This window comes from Mustela nigripes, chromosome 12 (assembly GCF_022355385.1).
Source record: "Mustela nigripes isolate SB6536 chromosome 12, MUSNIG.SB6536, whole genome shotgun sequence".
NCBI classification, from domain to species: Eukaryota; Metazoa; Chordata; class Mammalia; order Carnivora; family Mustelidae; genus Mustela; species Mustela nigripes.
In genome coordinates this window covers 117,213,166-117,236,099 of record NC_081568.1, presented here as the reverse complement: position 1 = coordinate 117,236,099, position 22,934 = coordinate 117,213,166, and the positions used below count along the sequence as shown (strand labels likewise).

The following is a 22,934-nucleotide window of genomic DNA, read 5'->3' as shown; positions in this document are numbered from 1 at the left end:
GGAGCCCGATGTGGGACTGGATCCCAGGACGCTGGGATCATGACCTGAGCCGAAGGCAGCTGCTTAACCAACTGAGCCACCCAGGCGTCCCCACCTCACAGTATTTTTAATGAGAATACAGAGTTTGGTTGGTCACATGACATTAGAACTTCAGAACTGATAGCATTTTAAAAAAAATCTAGTTTCCTTTTATAGATGAGGAAAACAGGGATTTCAGAAATTGGTAATTTTCCATTCTCTAACAATTTTGTCATTACAGCTGTAGAACAATGTTTAATTAATGCTAAAGAGCAAAAGCAGTTGACCTCTTTAAAGGCAATTAAAATGAAACTAAAAAAACCATACCTGTTTGAGCTCAGGAATTTTAACAGACAATTGATGACAAGTGTTAACATAGAACCAGACAAGTTTATAAAGAGTTCTTTACAGAAATTCTATTGTCAAAGACCAAATATATAGAGATAGATACAAAAAACACATGAAGTACATACATTATATATGTTTATGTAAAAACTAAGATTCATTTTTGAGTAAATTCTCAATGAAAGTTTCACTCTGAACAGTTTAAAGCATTACTCAGGGTTAAGATGAACTTTATTTCCTTTCCTTAAGGCTTCTACGAAGAGTAACATCAGCTAACAGTACATCTGCTTTCTCTACCCTTGATCACTCCTTGATTTGGGAGAAGTTACCTGAGAAAACTAAATGGATATGCTTTGATAGATAGAGCTGGATACATGCAAAGACAGCTCATAGTAATGCTTTCTGACATGTCCTAAGAAGAATAGTAGTCCTGCAGGCTCTTGGGTAAATGAATTCAGAGATTATGTATTAAGAAGCACACTGGAATTGCATAAAGCTACCTTGTCCAAACCAATGTTTTTCAATAAAAGAGCTGTTATTCTGACCCAAAATATCAGACTTTCTTATTCCTCTATTGGCTCCAAAAGAGGGAAAGGGATATAATGCATTAACCCTCTAAAATCCTAAAATTTGAAGACACAGAACATAAACAGTCTTTAAGTCTTTATAGACTGGTAATATATAAAAACTTTACAATGAAACATCTCTTCAATGAAACATCTTTTTTTTTTTAAAGTTAAAAGGTTCTGGGGCATCTGGGTGGCTCAGTTGTTTTATCAGACAACTCCTCATTTTGGCCCAGGTCATGATCTCAAGGTCCTGGAACTGAACCCTGAGTTGGGAATCCACACCCAACAGGGAGTCTACTTGAGGATTCTCTCTTCCTCTCCTTCTGCCCTTTCCCCTGTTGGCACAGTGCATTCTCCCTCTCTCTCTCTCTAAATAAATAAATAAATCTTAAAAAAAAAAAAAGTCAAAAGATTCTGGTACAAAATTATAAAACGTACATAACAGAGCTTGGTTGGCATCTTATGAAAAATCACTCATGTAAAATTCTATCATCAGTACATAAAACGTTGAGTGGCTTCTTGCAAAAGGAATTCTTTCCTGTATTAATCATCGAATTTTTTAAACTTTATGGGATATATGACATATATCCTGAATGATAATATCCATTAATATAGACTGGTAATATATAAAAACTTTACAAAGAATATGCTGTTATTTGAAATAAGGATTTAGTCTGATGCAGAGCACATATTAACACATATACAATAAAGCCACAAGTAGATTAGAAGTCATAAGGCCATAACGAGGGAGAAATGTTGCTTGTATTAATTCTAGGGGTATAAATAAATGCTTTAAGCAAATTTCCTTTAGAAAACGGCAGGTCATCCTTGAAAAGCCAAAGCAAAGCTGGAGGAGTCATAATTTTGGACTTCAAGTTATATTATGTAGGTGTAGTGATCAAAACATTACAGTACTGGCACAAAAACAGATACATAGATCAGTGGAAAAGAAGAGAAAACCCAGAAATGAGCCTACAACTATACAGTCACATCATCTTCCACACAGCAGGAAAGAATGTCCAATGGGAATAAGACTGTCTCTTCAACAAATAGTGTTGGGAAAACTGGACTGTAAGAGGCAAAAGAATGAAACTGGAATACAAAAATATTCAAAATGATTAAAGACCTAAATGTGAGACCTGAAACCATAAAAATCCTAGAGAACACAGGCTATAACCTCTTTCTAGACAGGTCTCCTGAAGCAAGACAAACAAAAGCAAAAATAAACTATTGGAATGTCATCAAAATAAAAGCTTCTGCACAGCTAAGGAAACAATCAACAAAACTAAAAGGCAACCTAGGAATCGGAGAAGACATTTGCAAATGACAAAGAGGTTAAAGGGTTAGTATCCAAAATATATAAAGAACTTATCAAAATAGTCTCCCAAATAATCCACTTTTAAAATGGGCAGAAGACATGAATAGACATTTTTTCCAAAGAAGACATCCAGATGGCCAAGAGACACATGAAAAGATCATCAACATAACTGATCATCAGGGGAATACAAATCAAAACTATAAGGAGATATCACCTCACCCCTGTCAGAATTGCTAAAATAAAAAACACAGGAAACAACAGGTGTTGGCAAGGATGTGGAGAAAGGGGAACCTCTGCTCTCTTGGTGGGAATGGAAATGGGTGAAACCACTGTGGAAAACAGTATGGAGGTTTCTCAAGAACTAAAAAATAGAACTACCCTATGATCCAGGAATCACATTATTAGATATTAACCTAAAGAATTAAATTAAAAAAAAAAAAAAAGAATTCAAAGGGATTCATGCACCCTGATGTTTACAGCAGCACTGTCTACAACAGCCAAATTTTGGAAACAGCCTAGGTATTCATCAACTGATAAGTGAATGTGGTATATATACAAAAAAATATATAGAAATATAGAAATACACACACACATACACACCGAATGGGATATTACTTGGCCATCAGAAAGAATGAAATCTTGCCATTGGCAATGAGATGAATGGAGCTAAAGAGCATTATACTGAGTGAAAGAAGTCAGTCAGAAAAAGACAAATACCATATGATTTCACTCATATGTGGAATTAAAGAAACAAAATAAATAAGCCAAGGGGTGAGGGAGAAGAAAAGAGTGAGGCAAACCAAGAAAAAGACTCTCAACTATACAGAACTGTCGGTTACTACAGGGAAAGGATCTGGAAATGGGTTAAATAGGTGATGGGGATTAAGGAGTGCACTTGAAGAGCACCAGGTGATGTATGGAAGTACTCAATCACTATACTGTACACCTGAAACCAATACTACCCTGTAAGTTAGCTGTAATTTAAATAAAAACATTTGAGAAAATAAAGAATTAAAAAATAAAGAAAATGGTAGGTCTTTCAAGAAATAAAAGATAAGTGAAATTCAACATATCTGTGAATATCTTGGTATTCTAATAGAAAGGCAATCTAATTGTTTTTATAGTTCTTGAAAGCCACTTCTATCAGAGGAACACAAGTGTTTTAACCATATATATATTACTTACCACATTTATTGTACTAAATGTATTCTGGAATATGGGGATCAAGGGCTAATTTTTAGAACTCTTCTAGCACAAGAAAGTAAGTAAAAACACTGCAATTTAATTCTATCATTGGTATTTCTAGGGCAATTCTAACTTTTTTAGAACTTGTAGGGGGTGTTCCTTCAGGCATTCATCAGAATATACTATCTAGCACAACAAAAGGAAAACAAAAACGAAAGCATTCACTTAAAGTTAAAGGTTTTATCTTTATTGTCAAAAAGTGAGAAATTATATACTAGAGTCTTAGTTACAAGAAAATGCTTCTGTAGTAATTTTTTAAATGTTGTAGTAATTAAAAAAATATTTAGTTACTTACCTCGAACCATATAATACAAACAACTAAGGATATAATGACTGAACAGAGCTGGCATTTATGCAGAGAAAGCAACTGTTTCTGTGGTGTGGACTTTCCCAAAATATCTCCCACATGGGCCTATCCCTGATGCCTGAAATTCCTCCGCAGTTGGTGCTAGTTAGAAATGCAAATAAACCTATAGCACTTATCATAATTAAGAACACTTTATTATGTACTAGCTTTTTAGGTCCTATGAATTCTTTACAATATGACACAGAGCTGGAACGTATTTGAATATGACACTCAGAGTATGTTGAAAAGAGAAGTCAGGGAAAAGTAGAGGCAGGAATAGAGATGAATGCAAAAGTCTGGTTCAGGAGGGAGGATAAAAGAACAGGGTCAAACAGCTGACTGCAAGAAGAAACTGCTGCAATAAACAGGAGCAGGGATGCTTAACAAGGTTTGTGGTAGGAAATGCTACTCTGTATTACAAGTGATTTTATGATCAGCCATAGGGCTTCACAGGACTTTGAAAACATAATGCACCCTATAAGTTGTATGCTGATAACTAAGATAAATAAAGGATTTATTGAAAAAATTATTCATTTGCATTTAAGAACTAAAAATATCCGTAAAAGTAACTTTTACTGTCAATTGCAATTAATCCATGATTATAGAAATTTTTAAAAATACTACTAAGTATATACAAAGATTAAAATCACCTGTAATCCCCATGCCCATTAATACCACTGTTAACATCTGGGGGCAGGGGGAGGGGTATGACCTAAACATTTTATGTATGTGTGTGAAAAAACATATCACAAAATTGACGTTATTATATAGTTCTGTATCTTAATTTTATTTAAAATTACACTGTGATCATTTTTCCATTCCAGTGAATATTCTTCATTTTTTCAAGGTCACCAGGTTGAAAACTAATGGTTTCTAATGTTATGCTAGTGAACTATTTTGATTTTAAGCCTACTCCTACTTTGATTTTAAATCTAAAGAAAATCACCTTTAATAATTCCCTTTTATCAAAAAGATGTATCAACCCTTAAATACAATCAATATTGCTGCTTTGAATTCAAGGATTTTAAGATTTTCATGGTTTCTCTTATCTAAAGCATTTAACTGGGAAAGTAAATTAGTGAAAGGGTCAAAGTGTTGGATCACTGTTTTACCCAATATTGCAAAAGGTAGATACAAATCACCATATTCATATCGAGTAAACTGGGGGCTCTGAATGCTGAAACAGCAGGTGGAGTTTAGGAATTCTGTACCCTCCTGGCCTAGGAGCCAAATTAGGCCTTTAACTTAATTTCATTCAGCTGGACTTTGGAATTTTTTTCTTAAAGATGTAGTGTCCGTTTCCTGCCTCATCCTTGAAAAACACGGAATATGTGTGTATGCGTCTCCCTCTGTGTGTGTGTGTGTGTGTGTGTGTGTGCATGTGTGTGTGTAGTTATTTGATTGAGGTCTCCTGTGGAGAGACCTGCGGGATGCTCTTACTTCAGTGGCATTATTTGTTTGGGGAAGGAGCAGTCATGCTCAGTCTCTTTGAGCAGAGGAAGGAAATGGAGCAGTTGCAGCCAAGTGACTTGTGGTAAGGAAAAAATGACACAGGCTAAGAGACTTATGGAAGCGTTCAATCTATGCAGGAACATACAATGAACAGGCTGAACTCGAGATGCTACTTTTATGGACAAAGGGTCCCTTAAAAGAATGGCTGGCTAGACAGTCTATGTTGGTTAGCCAAAGGGGATGAAAGTCAAATCTGCTTTAAGTTTGTATTAGGAACTCTGTATTACTTAACTACTTCATAGGAGCATAAGAATGTAAGGTTGAAAAAGCAGGATTTCACTTCTATTGAGGACCCACTATAGTCTAGGCATACATGTTAGTTTGCTTCCTTAGAGACAATTTAAGTGCTGTTTACCCTTCTTATACAGATGAGGATACTGGGGAATCTTAGCTATTAAGAAACTAGCTCAAGGAAACATAGCTAGCAAAATAGTGAAATCAAGGTTCAGTGCAAAGACCTGTCTGTTTCTGCAAAAGTTACATGCCTTTTCTATGATATCACTTTGACTTAAATTTCAGAATTTAGTCCAATATTTTTAACCATATTATAATTTTACTAAGTAATCTATTTTTAGCTAGTGCAAGAGAAAAATAAACTGCGGGTAAAGGGATCTACTATGAGGGTGAGGAGATATTTAGAAAAGCAGTATTACTGAAAATATCTAAACATCATTATAAAATTAACTAATGTCTAAAATTTCAAAGTATTTCTAAGATTTATCTTAAGACTGCCATTTCTTATGAAAAAAAGGAAATTTTCATTGTTTTGCCCTCAAAATGCATCTTGTATGAATTACTCATTAGACTAATTCATATGGACTTCATCAAGAGTAACAAAACAGCCTACATCAAAGTAATTTTAATATAAAGAAAGTAAAAACCAAGTTAACTTAAAACTTTCAGTGATAGGGGCGCCTGGGTGGCTCAGTGGATTAAAGCCTCTGCCTTCGGCTCAGGTCATGATCCTGGGATCCCGGGGTCCCCACATGGGGCTCTCTGCTCAGCAGGGAGCCTGCTTCCTCCTCTCTCTCTCTGCCTGCCTCTCTGCCTACTTGTGATCTCTCTCTGTCAAATAAATAAATAAATAGTCTTAAAAAAAAAAAAAAGCAGTAACATGTCCTCAGATTAAAAATAGTACATACTACATTGTGCAGCATACCTTCTCCATTAACATATTTTTGGAGAGTAAGAGTCACGTAATATTCCATTATAGTTATATTATTGAGAAACATGGTTCTTCACTTTCTTTAGATTTTATTATTCAGTCTATGAACATTATCTATAAACAATTATTGTTTAAACACTGAAAAGACTATCTTAGAATAATTAATCAGAAAAACTGCCTAGTTAATAATGCTGTACTATTGGTTTCCAAAAAAATTTGTTTTCAGTGTTCACTAAGACTGTGCATACTGTTATGAAATCTATGTTATCTAATTTTGTTTATGAATTTTGTTTATGAAAAGTAACCACCTTTAACCACAGTTTCAATGGCTGTTTCACATGATTTATGCTTTCTACTCTAAGAAGCAAGAAAATATTAAATCATACAACTGAACCCAAGTCAGTAAGGTGGAAAAAAATAGGGATTTAGAAAATGTAAATCAGATCTAAAGAGGGCTCATTTGTATTATCTAAGGCTATCTCCACAACTTATACATTCAAGTATTTAAAACATCCTGGCTCATTTAAATTAAGAATTCTCTTTAAGTTAAAAATAATCAAATTAATTCCCTTATAAAAATCCACCCCAACACTCAACTTATGTACCAAACACCTGCAATGTTCCCTAAAACGGGAAAATCTTGCATATCAATAGATACTTCTAGGAACTGAGGCATAACATAGCGACATAAACCAAAAAGTTCTAAAGGCATTCTGTCATAAGATACGCATGCTGTAAATTGTTTAAATTTTCACTCTTAAGGTCTCAGCGAAAAAAAAAAAAAAACTGGGGAGTAGGGATAGGATAGTCACTCGTCTAAAAAAAGAGTTTGTCGCTTCCAAAACCAAGCTCCATCTCATTTCTGGGTCAAATCCTGATGGGAGTATCCGTGACAAATCAATTTTTTTTTTCAATATTTAATCAGAGGCTTTGGAAACGGAAGAAATCTCAGGATAATCAGTCTTGTTCCCTGCCTTCAGGCAGCTGGTACATTATAAGCCCCAGGAGCATACACCCTTCTTTAAGGAAAAGAGTGTGTTTATGTTAAAAGGCATACAGTAGCCGCAGAGATATAACCATTACCACTTGGGTATGTTTAAAACAAAACAAAAAAAAATCTGCTAGGGAGAAAAGAATAACACTATATTCCCCGTCACTGGTAGGTGGGCCTGGGGGATCCCAGCCACCTGCACTGACGCTAAATTATGTAAAGCAGCCAAGAGACTCCGCGAGAGACGTCCCACTCGGTTCTATGGAAACGGGAGACGCGGGTGGCCTAGCGTCTTCCTGGCAGGAGATCGACCTGCGGAGCTGCGCAAACAGGAGGCGGGGGAAGCCGCTCAAGCCCGCAGTGCAGAGACGCTCGGCGGCGGTCCCAGCCGCGGCAAGGGCGGGGCGGGGCGGGGTCTGCGACCGCAGCCCACCAACGCGGGCGCAGAGCTCAGCTAGTCCGGGCCAGTGGGAACGAACGGTGGCTGAGAAGGCAGGAGAAGCGGGCACCGCCGGCGCTCAACCCCAACCCTTTCCCAATCTCAAAACCGGGAGCCGCAGAAACTTTGGGGGCATGGAGGAAACAACCCCAGAGAGTCAGGGTACACTGTTGTCTTCCAAGCTGAGGCCCTTTACCTTCCCTGCTGGAGAGTCTGGGATGCTTCCCTCGGGTGGCGGTGGTGACTGGGGAGACGACTGCCGCTGCAGCACTCGCAGCCTCACTAATCCGGGCTCTGGGAAATAATTTCCCGCCGCGCGCTAGGCGGCCCCGGAAGCTATTGGACCATTTCCGGGTGGTTGTCAGTGACGCTCTCGAGCCGTCGTCAGGGTGGTCTGAGCGGGTGCCTGGTTGGATTCTGGCGGGCGGGCCAGGCTCCTGCAGATCTGCGCCAGACTTGGGAGACTGGTAAGTGATTTTTCTACAGTTGCCTCTTGGGCCTGATATTTCCGGCCGGTCGGGGCGCCGTGTAGCATCTTGGCCGGACCAAGAAGTGAGCGGGAGAGGGTTGAACCGGGAGGAGTCTGCATCAAGCCCTATGGCTCTTGACCCTCTGCTGCTGGAAAAGGCCCTGGGATTCCGGCTTACCGCCTTCTGCACTAGCATTGTCCGTCTCCAACTTGGAACTCGACGTCCGATCCCCAAGTGAGGCGAAGACCACGTATACCGCGACTTGTAGTACCGAGTCTTTTTCCAGTGTTCGAGGAGTGTCATGACTCTCCCATCGGCAGGGTTCAGTCATTCTTGATTCCCGAGAGCTACTTTACCATCCTTCTCCTGAGTACTGTTTCCATGGACCTGGGTCGCACCTTTTACAAACATTTCAGACGTGGGATGAGGGAGTCGTTCATGTTTAGAATTAAACGTTCCCGCCGCTCTTTGAATTGGGTAAGAAGGGGCTTTGTTTTCCTCACTACCTGAGCTAATGGGCTTTACGTACACGTTTTAGCTTTTGGAAACCTGTGGTCAAGAAGTAGATGTGCTTTCAGGGACATCTCAGTTGGGTGGCTCAGTTGGTTAAGCAGCTGCCTTCGGCTCAGGTCATGATCCCAAGACACTGGGATCGAGTCCCACATCGGGCTCCTTGCTCGGTGGGGAGCCTGCTTCTCCCCCTGCCTCTGCCTGCCATTCTGTCTGCCTGTGCTCGCTCTCCCCGCGCCCCCGATAAATAAATAAAATCTTAAAAAAAAAAAGAAGTAGGTGTACTTTCAGAACGAGTGCTCGTGCTCTGCTCCAGGTTTCCTAGCTAATGAAGGATTCAGGAGAATTTGGGAGGAAGGCCTTAGGTAACCACAATACTTTTATGGAGAATATTGGTATGGATGGAGGAATAATGTGAGAAAATGTGTTCTTTCAAACGAAGATTTAAGCGATGTAGGAAACCGTGGCTATTTCTCTTGTGTAATGCAGTTTCTTCAGGTGGTGTTCCCACTCCACCTTGTATTTAAATCATCACTGTCCCCTTCAAAGGCAGCTCATTTCCATCCCCAAAAAGCCAGTTCCAGACGAGTTCTCGAAATTACTGTACCATGAAGAAAATTGGAGTGTGTTCAGTTTAAAGCCCCTGATGCATTAGTCCAGTTCCTTGTTACCTTTTGAGTAATGCAAGCATATTGAGGACAGCACATTGATACTCTAATCTTGTTGGATAATAGTTCAGCCACTTTTATAATCTCCTTTGGTCCCAATTTTGCCATGTTCATTTAATCTTGTGTTATTTCTCTCATTGAAAGGATTAGAAATAATTTAAGGGAGACAGGGTTTGTGTGTGTGTGTGTGTGTGTATGTGTGTGTTTTGTTTTTTTATTCTTGCTCTTGATTCTTGTTCTTTCAAATTAACACAGCCAACAACTAATACCACAAATATAGCTGCAGTTTTCCAGACACTTTACATTCCTTAAAGTTACTACTGTCCTATAAGAAAAATCACGTTACCCCTATTTTCCAAACATTTTGTACTGAGACTCAAAGACAGCACTGAGACTGAAAGATATTTTAACAAATTATATAACTGCCACCACTGAGATTTGAACACAGTCGGCCGGACTCCAAACTTTGGCTCTTTTTACTGTTCTTTATACTCATAAATATCCCTAACATGAATCATTCTTTTCACACAGGTGAAACTGGATAGGTAATATGTCACATTCAAAAGTCAAATGTATAGCAAAACTTGAGTTAGTAATTTTAGGGATGTGTTAATGAGTTAAGGAATTCCTTAAGTTAATGTCTTAAGAATTAAGGAATGTGATAACTATTTAAGATATTACCAGGGTAAGTTTGACATATGAGTAATCCAATTTTTCTTGGCCAGTTTTATCATCATTACTCAAACAAATATAAATAATCACAGGACCATCAGTGTATATAGGTGACTAAGTCCAGAATATCAGAGGTCTCTTAGTCAGCTTTGCACGCACATGAGGACACACACACACGTGTATGATGTGTATGGAGAGAAAGAAAAAAAATGAGTGAATGAGAACAAACTTAATAAAAATTGAACTTCATAATGCCTGTAAGGAATTATTATTTACTGGTTATTAGCAAAACTGTTATATTTTATTCTTGTAACCCTCAGGCAGATGGTGCTTATCACACGTTTTAAGGGGGTCTTCTTAATTAAACATACCCATTTCAGTATTCTATTTTATGTGGAGAAATAGAAATAGCCTAATTGTCAGGGAATTATTTTGCCTGAGAATAAATGAGAATAAAAGTTCATTAAAATCATACTATTTGTGTATTATAAATAACAATTTATAAAGAGTATCTTGTATAGACACAAGTATATTATGTATAGCTAGTCTCAAAGACCGATGTGCTTTTTTAATTTTTTTTGACACATTTATCAACTTCACTATCTGAAAGATATTTGCTTTACCTATCCCATAGGTAGATCTCAGGGATGTTTTGCTTTCAATCAAATTTCAGTGCTTATGAAGATGGAGATTGTATCTGTTTTGTCCATTATCTCATATCTAGCATTTAGCTCGGTGTCTGGCATATATTAGGGGCTCAATAAACATTAACTGAAGGACTGATGATTACTTTTCAAAACGTTATTTACCCATAGAGAAGTATTTGTACATGCATTTTTTAAAAAGGGTTTTACCATATAAATCAATGCATACTTATTTATCGTTACTCACTTTGATGCTGAAATGTAATGTCCACTCTATAGTCATCCATAAAATGGCATGTGGTCACCTGCAAAGAAAACTAGACAATGAAATAAGAGATAAGAGAATACCTAGTATTGATTATTGCTTACTCTTTGCTATGTAGTGTTATATTTTATCCTCACAGAACTATAGGATAAGTATTATTATCCTCATTTTACAGATGAGAAAAGATACACTTTGTAAATCGTTCTGTTACCAGTCATTAATTGCCAGAGCTGTGATGTCAACCATTGTTCACTTCAGAGGCCACTATCATAATCACTCTGCTATACTGCCTCCAATTGAATTTTAATCCTGGTTCATCTAATTGCGTGTATACTCAGGGAAATTTTTTTTCTGAGGATCATTTCTCAAATATTGACTAATACTTGAGAGTCAGCTAAAGTCAGAGGATTTTATAGCTGGAAGGGACCTTATAGAATCTAACCCCAAAGGTGTTATGGATTAAAAATTTGAGAATATACATAAAGCTAAAAGGAAAAAGGAGTGAAAAATTGCCCATGATTCTACTCCAGCCATGGCCCAGCACTTGCCTACTGGCCCTCCCCTAGTCTGTTCATCTGATTAGGGAGCAATCCTTTCCTTCCTACTGAATGGACGCCTGTGACTCAGGGTTCAGGCCCAGTCAAAAGTAGGAGAGGACCCTGAGGGGCCATCTAGCTTCCTATTTCTGGGGCTCCACTCTGAGAGGACGTGGAGTCACATTGAGAAGTGGGAGATTGGTTTATAAACACCTTGTTCTGATAAGGTGGGGGCTGGGCACTGACACCTAGTAGAGATGGCGCTAGGGTTTTGGTTTGGCTGGGGGTGGGGATTCTCTTAGGCTATAAGGTCCTCTTGTTTTCTCCATGGCTCCTGTCCCTTTCTGTGACTCTGAGCAGCTACCTGCCCCTCTCTAAGCACCACTTTCCCCATCTGAAGTGAAACCATGGATTGGGTAGGGGGCATTTGGCTTTCTCTTCCCACAAGTGGCTCCAGGACCTCCATGACGGGGTCAGTCCTGGGTCTTCTCTTCCTGACCTGCTGGTGCCCAGATTACCAGTATTGCCCCTTCTGGAAATATCTTCCACGTGCCTTCTCTACAGAGAAAAAAAAAGCAAACAACACCACCAAAACAAACAAACAAACGCCTCACCTGCCTTTCAGTTTTTGAGAACAGCGCTGAGTTACTTCAGACCTCCGGCTCTGACTGCCCACTACTGCGAGGCTGTTGTTCCTTTTTAGAGGCTGGGGAACAACCAGGAATTAATCATTAGAAGTGATGAATCTGCAGACTTCTGACTCACCTCATCACATCAGGTGATTCTGGTTAAGGAAAGTGTTTGAGTGGTACAGTGGAAAAACTACAGTTGAATTAAGGATAAAGGTAAAAATCAGCATAGTAATACTAAAAAGCCTCTGGAAGTATGAAAAGAACACTGCCTCCCAGGCTCAACTGCTGATATGTTATTGGAGACAGGTTTTGAAACAGTGCTCCAGCTACTTCCTTATAAATTTTGGTTAAAGAACAAGTAGAAAAGGAGAGAGGTGGCTCAGGAAATAAATTGCTAATAGTGCATCTGTAATGTGTACGTCTATGAAACACACCTAGCTGTTTAAATCATTTGGTGGATTCTTTGCTGAATAACATCCTCAAGAAAATTAGCTAAAACTAACAGACAAAAGACAGTGTGATTTTGATTAATTAGGGAAAGCAGTATAATGTGAAGTACCTGAATTCAGAGAAGACACACATATAAGCTCAAATTCATGGACTTACATATGTTCTAGGAAGAGTTACTTACGTTCTTTGAGCCCCAATTTGTTCATTTGTCAAGTGGTAATATCAACTTTACAAATGTATTAGAATTAAGTGTGATAGTGTGTGAAAGCACACAGACATCAGAAAAATGTTATTAGGGATTTGTCTAGTTTTGTTGTGATTTAATATAACCTAATTGCTTTAAAATAAGGTGGGGGACACCTAGGTGGCTCAGTCGATTAAGTGTCCAACTCTTGATTTTAGCTCAGAACTTGATCTTAGGGTCCTGATTTTGAGCCCTGGGTTGGGCTCCACACTGGGTATAGATCCTACTTAAAAGAAACAAAATAAAGTCTGGGGCTCCAACTGTGAAGTCAAACAGTTCAAATCCTAGGTCTGTCACTAGTTGTGTGACTCTGGGAAAGTTACTTTTTGCTCTTAGTGTTTGTTTCCTTATTTGTAAAATGGAAATAGTAATAAGGTGTTCATAAGCCTTGTGTGAAGATTAAATAATGATGCATACAGTTTAATAAAGTGGTTGGACTTGTAAATGCTTTCTTTGTTGACTCAGGTTCCCAGAGAAGCAGATACTAAGAGGGGATTAGATGTGCTAGATTCTTACTGGGGAAAAGGCCTGTGAAGGATTAAAGAGAAGGGAGCAAGAGCAGGATGAAGTGCCTCCAGGCCTCAAGGCAGGTCAGACAACCTGTGAAGAAGAGCAGGAAAGGAGAAAGGGAGAGATGGAAAGAAAGTGAAAAGAATATCAAACTGCCACACCATTGGAGAAATGCTTCAGTGGGCCAATGGGGAATATGTGTCCCAAAATCATCTGTTAGAGGAATCCCATGCTTCCACAGTGCTCAATATAATGTTAGCTGTTAGTAAAAATAGCTAGTAGTTGTCACATGCTAACATTCTGTGTTTAAATTTCAACTCTAGACGGTAACTGTTTGCCCCAACTTCTAAGAAAGGTACAGTCTCAGAGGCACATGTTCTCAGATGAACAACTTCTTGTATTTTGTAGTATTCTTTTGTTAGCCAGAGAGCAGCTAAGCAATCAAAAGTTCCAAATAACAGTTAGAAATAAAACATTACCTAAGCAACTGATGTTTTGACATGAGGTAAACAATATGCTATTTACATTTCTAAATTCAGGTAGCCAGTAAATACAAAATCCCCAAAACCTGTGTAATGTTAATGTCCATAGTTTAGACATTAGCCCAAATCTGAATATCCATTTTTCTTCCTTTCCAAAGATACTTCTTTGGTTAAAAAGATCGTGATATTATGCTTTACTAGGTCACCTCTACACTCTTTTGTTGTTCTTAATAAGCAACTCTAGACATCAGTCAATTCGGTGCTTTTCAAATGGCAGGTTAAAATCCATCAATTTGGGGACTACTAGCCTGCATTTTTATTTTAGATATAAAGTGGCTTTAGGACTTGAATATAAAATGTGTTTGTTACCGTAAATTAGAGTCGAATTTTAAAGCAAGAGATTTAGACTAACTTTCATACCCTCCATGAGGAAATGAAGATTAAAGAGGTATTTTAACTTGCCCAGATAACTCATGTCTTGAGCCAAAAGGTCTTAAGAATCTAAATTTAGGGCTCTTTTTCATCATACTTCCAAGAAAAGACTTACTGTTTGCTCTATGTAGGGGATATAATTACTCTATTTTCTAGTTGGTTAATATGGCCATCCTTTTCTGTCACTTACGTTATTCGCTTGCTAAGATTTACTGAAAAGGCTCTTCTCTGACCTTGACCATTCAGAGGTTGTACAGCTGAAGTTGTGTCTAGCAGTTAGCATCCATGCCCATATCACCTGAAATTACTTTCCATTTCCTTTTGGGGAACGCAGCTAATCCAACAGTGTAAGTCTGAAGTTTACCTAATTTAGACTGAGGAGTGATACGAGCTATTTTGAGGTGCATTCTACTGAAGAAGTCTTAGTTTTTACTAATACCAGTGAATATTATTTTTTATTTCATTGTCATGACATTCTTTACCCATGTTCCTTGTTTTTTTAGACTTCAGTTCACTAAATAATATTTTTAAATGGAAATTTGTTGTATAATCCAGGTGATGATTTATTCCTTTGTAATTTGGTAAAGCATCAGTTATTTCATTTTCTATTCATAACTGCTCTCAAAAATGCCTGTGGGCTATTTAGCTCCTCAGGGATGAACTCTGTCTGCTAATCACAGATTTGACTGGAAAAGAGTTTGGAGCTCTTTGTATATGGAGCCCCCCTTCCATGCCCTCTTCTTACGGGACGTTCTCTACCCTGGTATCAATGAGGCTGCCTAAGCTTATTCCTTTGATGAACTTTTATCTGATCATGACCTTTTTGGGACTTTATCCTTTATTCCTCAGAAGTTCTCAAACTTTTAGTTTAGGAGGCTTTTACACTCTTAAAAATTACTATTGACCTCAAAGAGTTTTTATGTATGTAATTCTACTTACCTTTATTATATTATATTATATATATATTATTATATATATTATATTATAAATTAAAATTAACTTTTTAAAAAGTAATTCAAATAAATAAAGCCTTATGTGTTAACATATAGAGCATTTTTTAAAAATTGATAATATTTTCCCAAAGAAAGTTTTTGTGGAAGAGTGACATCATTCCATGTTTTTTGCATTGTCTTTAATGTCTGGCTTAAAGAAAAGAGCTGAATTCTCATATCTGCTATTCTATTCACACTGTTGTGATATGTTGTTTTGAGTTGAAGTAAGTGAACAAAATCCAACCTTATACAGACTTGCAGTTGGAAAAGAAAGGAATATTTTAGTGGCCTTTTCAGATAATTGTGGAATGTTTTTCTTTGATCCTATACCTAAATTTACTAAGTGGTGGTTTCTTAAAGTTGCATTACAATGTGATATCTGAAGCCCTATCACTGAACTTTTTGTAATCTGTAACTTTAAAATGTCCTTGGTCTGGGGCGCTTGGGTGGCTCAGTGGGTTAAGCCGCTGCCTTCGGCTCAGGTCATGATCTCGGGGTCCTGGGATCCAGTCCCACATCGGGCTCTCTGCTTAGCAGGGAGCCTGCTTCCCTCTCTCTCTGCCTGCCTCTCCATCTACTTGTGATTTCTCTCTGTCAAATAAATAAATAAAATCTTAAAAAAATAAATAAAATTAAAAAAAATAAATAAAATGCCCTTGGTCCATCTTGCATTTTTAATGACTCTTTTATAGTCATGTGATTTTTGTTATATAATGCACTGGCCATGTGCAAATAGTGATTCATTGAGGTAAGCTGATCTTCCAAATCTTAATGCATTTCATTATGTTATCAAAAAATCCTATTGATATTATCTGCAGTCTCATCAGGAAAATTTAAAAATACTAGGAATCTGTCCATCTCACAGTATGTGAATTTTCCAGACTTCTTACTTTTGCTTTAAAAACTCTAATTTCATCATTGGCAACAAATGCTATCTAAAGTTTTCCTTGAAGTGAGAGCTCAAATTGGTTAATTTTGAAAAAAATGTGTGGTGTACTCAAAGATTGATCTAATAACGTTACTAATTTTTACTGCCTCATTGAAGACATTGCTAAGTAAGCCTGGCTTTGCTTTTTATTGTAGCTGTGAAAAAATATGACAGTGGTAAGCAGGATAATGTACCCCCTGCCCCCAGATGCTTACATCCTGATCCCTGGAACCTGTGACTATGTTAGGTTATAGCACAATTTTACACTGAATTTAAGATGCTAATCAGTTTACCTTAAAATATTGAGATTATCCTGGATTATCCAAATCGGTCCAGTGTAATCACAATGGTTCTCAAAAGTGGAAGAAGGAGGCTGAAGAGGAATTCAGAGTAATCCAATATGAAAAGGACTCAACCCACAGAGCTAAATAGAAAATGAAGGAAGTGGGCCATGAGCCAAGGAATGAGAGCAGCTTCTAAAAGCTACAAATGCAAGGAAACAGTGCATCCTCTTCAGAGCTTCCCGAAAGGAATGCAACTTTCCTGACCATTGCCTTTTAGCCTGGTGAGACCCATTTTACGACTTCTAACCTAGAGAACTGTATTTCTGTGGTTTTCTGACAGTAAATTTGTGGGAAGCAATTATAACAGCAATAGAAAACATACAACTAACACAGTTTGCGGACTGCAGTCTGGGCCTGGGCATCATTGCTTTTGCATGATTAGTACAAATGTCAAACCTAGTGAATGGCATATGTCGTATTATTATGAAAACAGTTTTGAACTTTTGAATCCCATGAAAGAATACTGGGACTCCATCAAAAATCTGTGTACCACACTTTAGCATCACTTTAGCTTCTGTTTTGTGCTTCCTTTGTGTACCACTTGATTTGGTACTAAGATGCAAAAATTAAGATGGCACAGTCTGATCTTACAAAGATTCAGTTTAAGGGCACCTGGATGCCTCAGTCGGTTAAGCGTTGGACTCTTGGCTTCAGCTAGGCCATGATCTCATGGGTCATAGCATCCAGTGCACGCCCCCCCACCCCCGCCACATACACACACCAGGGAGTCGGTTTAAAGATTCTCTCCCTCTGTTCCTCCCCCTCACTTATGCAAGCACACACATACTCGCCGGTACTTTCTCTCTCTCAAACAAAAAAATTTTTTTTTAAAGATTTTATTTATTTATTTAACAGAAAGAGATCACAAGTAGGCAGAGAGACAGGCAGAGAAAGAGGGAAGCAGGCTTCCCACTGAGCAGAGAGCTTGATGTAGGGCTTAATCCCAGAACCCTGGGACCATGACCTGAGCCGAAGGCAGAGGCTTTACCCCACTGAGCCACCCAGGTGCTCCTCTCAAACAAAATCTTAAAAAAGAGATTCACTTTAGTGGGTTGGGAGTTGTAAGCAAATCAGTGATTACAGATAGCACAGAATGACTGGTGCCCTAACTAGTACACTTAAGTGAAGTACAGAGTTTTCATGTGCTTTCAGTCTAACGGGAGATATTACAAAAATAATTACAAAATTCAAATTGCTGTTAAGGAAATATTCCCACGGACAGGATGAGGGAGAGATGTTTACTTTCTCACTAGCAGATTATGAGGGTTTTAGTTTCTCTACTTCTTCCCCAATACTTGTTATTTTCTTTCTTTTGATTATAGTGAGTTGTGAAGTGGTATCTTTTGTGGTCTCAATTTACTTTTAGCTAATAATGGTGAGCATCATTTAACTTACTTACTGGCCATTTTTCTATCCTTGGAGAAATGTCTGTTCAAATCCTTTGCCTTTTTTAAATTAAATTACTTGTCATTTTATTGTTGAGCTATAATAGTTCTTTATACGTCCTGGGATACTATTCCCTTGTCAAATATTTGATTTGCAAACATTTTCTCCCATTCTACAGATTATTGTTTCACTTTATTGATGGTGTCCTTTGAAGCACAGAGTTTTAATTTTTATAAAATCCAATTTACCTGTTTTTTTTCTTTTGTTGATTCTGCTTTTGGTGTTTTATTTAAGAAACTATTGCATAACCTAAGATCAAGGAGAGTTTTACCGGTGATTTCTTTTAAAAATTTTCTGTTCTTCAGTGCTTATATTTAGGTGTTTGGTCAATTTTGAGTTAATTTTTGTATACCTCGTGATCAAAGAGTCTGAAAGTTCTTTTGGATGTTGGTATTTAGTTGTCTCACCAACATTTCTTGAAAAGACTTACCTTTTCCTATTGAATTTTCTTGAAATTCTCATAAAAAGTCAACTGGACATGCAGGGGTTTAATACTGGACTATAAATTCTATTCCATTCATTATATGTCTCTCCTTAAGTCTTGATTATGAAGCTCTATGGTAAGCTTGGAAAATTGGGAAATGTGACTTCTCTTTGTTCTTTTTCAAGACTGTTTTTGCTATTCTGGGTCCCAGGCATTTCCATCTGAATTTTAAGACCAGTTTGTTAATTTTTGCAAAATAAGCAGCTGAGATTTTGATAGGGAATGCATTCATTCTGTACGTTGATTTAGGAGGTTTTGCCGCTTTAACATTCTATCTTTCAGTCCATAAGACATGGACTTTTCATTTATTTAGGTCTATGTCAAGTTTTTGAAATGAGGTTTTCTTGCACCCCTTTTGCTAAATTTTTCCAAACTATTTTATTCTACTTGATGTTGTTGTAAATGAAATTGTTTTCCTAACTTTTTCAAATTCAGTTCACTTCAGTGCTAGCATAGAGAAATAAAATTGATTTTTGTTTATTAGTCTGATGTTTTACGAACTTTGTTAAATGCATTTAACTCCAGTGTTTTGGATTTTTTTAAAAAGAATTTCTTAGAGTTTTGTACATATGAGATCATGTCATCTATAAATAAAAATATTTTTACTTCTTCCCTTCAAATTTGGATGCCTTTTATTTACTGTCTTGCCTAATGTACAGTGTTGAATAGAAGAGTTGAAAATGGACCTTTTGTCTTTTTCCTGATGTTAAGGGCAAAGCTTTCAGCCTTTTACCATTAAGTATGAGGTCAACTGTGGGTTCTATTCCTAATTTGTTGAGTGTTTTTCACCATGAAAGGGTATTACACCAGGTGCAATACCTCCCAAGGACAGCACAGTCTTTGAAGCTTAGAGATCACCCACTTGCCCTTACCCAGCTACTCCTTCTGCTCCCTGGCAGTTATATGGCCACTCTTATGCCTGGAGTGAGTGCACGGCTCTGTAGCCTGGGGCCCTACCTCTTCTGTGTCCCCTCCCTTGGAGGCAACACTAGCCTCTACCCCCTTGTTCTGGGGCTCCTGGCTTTCATGCGTGACAACAGCCTTCCCTTCCTGGGCTGTGACTTCTTCACTGCAGGGACCGATCTCCCCCTGCTCCTGTTCTTCCTCTGTGGGTGAGGAAGCACACAAATCACCCTCCCACCCCCACTTCAGATTTCTCTTAAAGGACAGAGCACTCAATTTGAAAGGCTTCTTCTTCTTCTTTCTTTCTTTTTTTTTTTTTTTAAAGATTTTATTTTATTTATTTGACAGAGAGAGAGAGATCACAAGTAGACAGAGAGGCAGGCAGAGAGAGAGGGGGAAGCAGGCTCCCCACTGATCAGAGAGCCCGATGTGGGGCTCAGTCCCAGGACCCCCAGACCATGACCTGAGCTGAAGCAGAGGCTCAACCCATTGAGCCACCTAGCCTCCCTTGAAAGGCTTCCTGAAAGAGAATTTCTTTTGCAGGGTGTTCTTGGTGGGGGCAACCCCCTTGACTTCAGCTGCTCCTGTTCTCTCTCCAGAGAGAGAGGGGGAAGCAGGCTCCATGCTGAGCCTGGCTAGGGGTTGCTGACTGGATGATGTCACCAGTGGCCCTGGCTAACTGCTCTGTTCACAGCTAACTGCTCTCTTCACCTGGGGTATAAGTCTCTTTTGCTTTTCACCTGGTCATTCTCCTGTCCTTTGGCCTTAGGTGGGGAATGCCTGCTGCCACCTTGGTGGTCACGTTGCCTCAGGGAGCCTTGGAGTTCTGGCTGCCCATGATGGGGGGTTCTGCTGGGGTGCCCACAGCCACTCTGGGCTCACCGTTACACAGAGAATAGTTCTGCCAGGTGAGCCTGGCCTCCAGAGGGGCGGAGCTTGTGCCGGAGGAGGAGAGGACTGGGGAAGGTGGAAAATGAGCAGCACCCGCTCTGGATACCCACGCCAACCCACTAGCTGTGCCTCCCACCAATCCACTCTGCGTCAGAATGCCCTATACGCTGCTTTCTGTGTATCCCATAATACGTGACATGTTGTGTTTTGACTATCATTCAGTAAAATTTTTTAAAATTCCTTGTGATTTCTTTTTTGTCTTCTTTAGAAGTATATTCTTTAACTTCTAAATATTGAGGATTTTGGAGATTTCTTTCATTTACTGATTTCTAATTATGTTCTCTTTTTTTCCCCAAAAAGATTTTATTTATTTATTTAACAGACAGAGATCACAAGTAGGCAGAGAGGCAGGCAGAGAGAGAGGGGGAAGCAGGCTCCATGCTGAGCCTAGAGCCCTATGCGGGGCTGGATCCTAGGACCTTGGGATCATGACCTGAGCTGAAGGCAGAGGCTTAACCCACTGAGCCACCCAGGCTCCCCTCTAATTATGTTGTACTCATAGAATATACTTCTTATGGTCCTATTTAAAATATATTTAGACTTATTTTATGACCTGGTATATGGTCTATTTTAGAAAATAGTTTTTGACATCTGAAAGAAAATATGTATTGTGCCATCTGGCTGAGTGACTATATAAGAGTAATGTTGAGTAGGTGAACAATATTTTCTAGTATTCTTGCTGATTTTCTGTTCTATCAATTTTTGATAGGAGACTATTCAAATATCCAACTCTACTTGCTAAATGGGTTATTATTTTTTTCAGTTATGTCATTTTTTGCTTCACTGATTTTGATGCTTTGTTTTAGGTGCATATACATTCATAAGCATTAAATTTTTTTCTGATGTACTGACCCTTTGATCATTTTGAAATATACTATTTTTCTCAAATACCATTTTTACAAATTTATATATTCTTCTTAAGTAGGCTCCAGGCCCAACATGGGGCTCAAATTCATGACCCTGAAATTAAGAGTTGCATGTTCTACCAACTAGCCAATCTGGTGACCTTCAAATACTATTTTTTAAAGCCTATTTTGTTTAATATAAGTGCAGAAACTCTAGCTATAATAAAGCTACTGTTTGCATGGAATTCCTTTTTCAGTTCTTTTATTTTGAATCTGTTTTTTGTCTTTGAATGTAAGATACATCTTTGTAGACGACACATGGTAGGATGTTGCTTTTTTATCTACTTTGATGATTTATTTCTTATTTTAATTTTAATTTTTAAGTTATTTTTTATTTATTTGAGAGAATATGAGAGAGAGCACGAGAGAGAGAGATAGAGAGAGAGCAAGAGTGCACAAGCAGGGGGTGAGGGGTAGAGGGAGAAGCAGACTCTGCTTCTCTCTGCTAAGCAGGGAGCCTGATGGAGGTCTTGATCCCAGTATGCTGAGATCATGACCTGAGCTGAAGGCAGATGCTTATGTGACTTAGCCACCCAGGGACCCTAATTTTAATTTTTTTTTAAGTTTTTTATTTTTCAGTAATGTCTACATCAAACATGGGGCTCAAACTCACAACCCTGAGATGAAGAGTCACATGCTGTACAGGCTGAACAAGCCAGGCCCCTCTTACATTGATAATTTCTGCCTTTTGATTTAGGTGTTTAGACCATTCATATTTAATATACTTATTAGTATGGTTTGTTGTACATTTTCCATTTTGCTATATTTTTAATGATTCCTGTGTTTTTTCTTTGAGGCTTATTTTATTTTAATTATTTATTTTTAGATTTTTCAATTAATATGTAATGTGTTATTTGCCTCAGAAGTACAGGTCTGTGAATCATCAGGCTTACACATTTCACAACATTCACCATAGCACATACCCTCCCCAATGTCCGTAATGCAGCTACCCTATCCCTCCTCCCCCATCCCCCAGCAGCTCTCAATTTGTTTCATGGGATTCAGAGTCTCTTATGGTTTGTCACCCTCCTAATCCCATCTTGTTTCATTTTTTCCTTCCCTACCTCCATGACTGCCTGCCTTGCCTCTCAAATTCTTCATATCAGAGAGATTATATGATAATTGGCTTTTTCTGATTGACTCATTTCACTTAGCATAATACTCTCTGGTTCTATCCACGTCATTGCAAGTGACATGATTTCATTTTTTTGGATGGCTACATTATATTCCATTGTTGTATATATACCTCATCTTCTTTATCCATTCATCTGTTGATGGACATCTAGGTTCTTTCCATAATTTGGCTATTGTGAACATTGCTGCTATAAACATTCAGGTGCATGTGTCCCTTCAGATCACTACATTTGTGTCTTTAGGGTAAATACCCAGTAGTGCGATTGCTGGGTAGTAGGGTACCTCTATTTTCAACTTTTTGAGGAACCTTCATACTGTTTTTCAGAGTGGCTGCACCAGCTTGCATTCCCACTAACAGTGTATGAGGGTTCCCTTTCTCTGCAT

The 22,934-nt window shown here is 38.3% G+C and overlaps 2 protein-coding genes across 4 annotated transcripts in view; one reads left to right on the top strand and one right to left on the bottom strand.

Annotated features, from left to right (window-relative positions):
- Window positions 1–8,261, bottom strand: part of SLF1 (SMC5-SMC6 complex localization factor 1) — an 80,871-nt gene extending 72,610 nt beyond the window's left edge. The window contains exon 1 of the mRNA XM_059416667.1: window positions 8,145–8,261. The gene's annotated coding sequence lies outside the window, so the exon portion shown is untranslated. The remainder of the gene's footprint in view (window positions 1–8,144) is intronic.
- Window positions 8,262–8,319: 58 nt separating this feature from the next.
- KIAA0825 (KIAA0825 ortholog) overlaps window positions 8,320–22,934 on the top strand; it is a 405,229-nt gene continuing 390,614 nt past the window's right edge. For all 3 annotated transcript variants that reach the window (XM_059416663.1, XM_059416666.1, XM_059416665.1), the window contains exon 1: window positions 8,320–8,415. The gene's annotated coding sequence lies outside the window, so the exon portion shown is untranslated. The remainder of the gene's footprint in view (window positions 8,416–22,934) is intronic.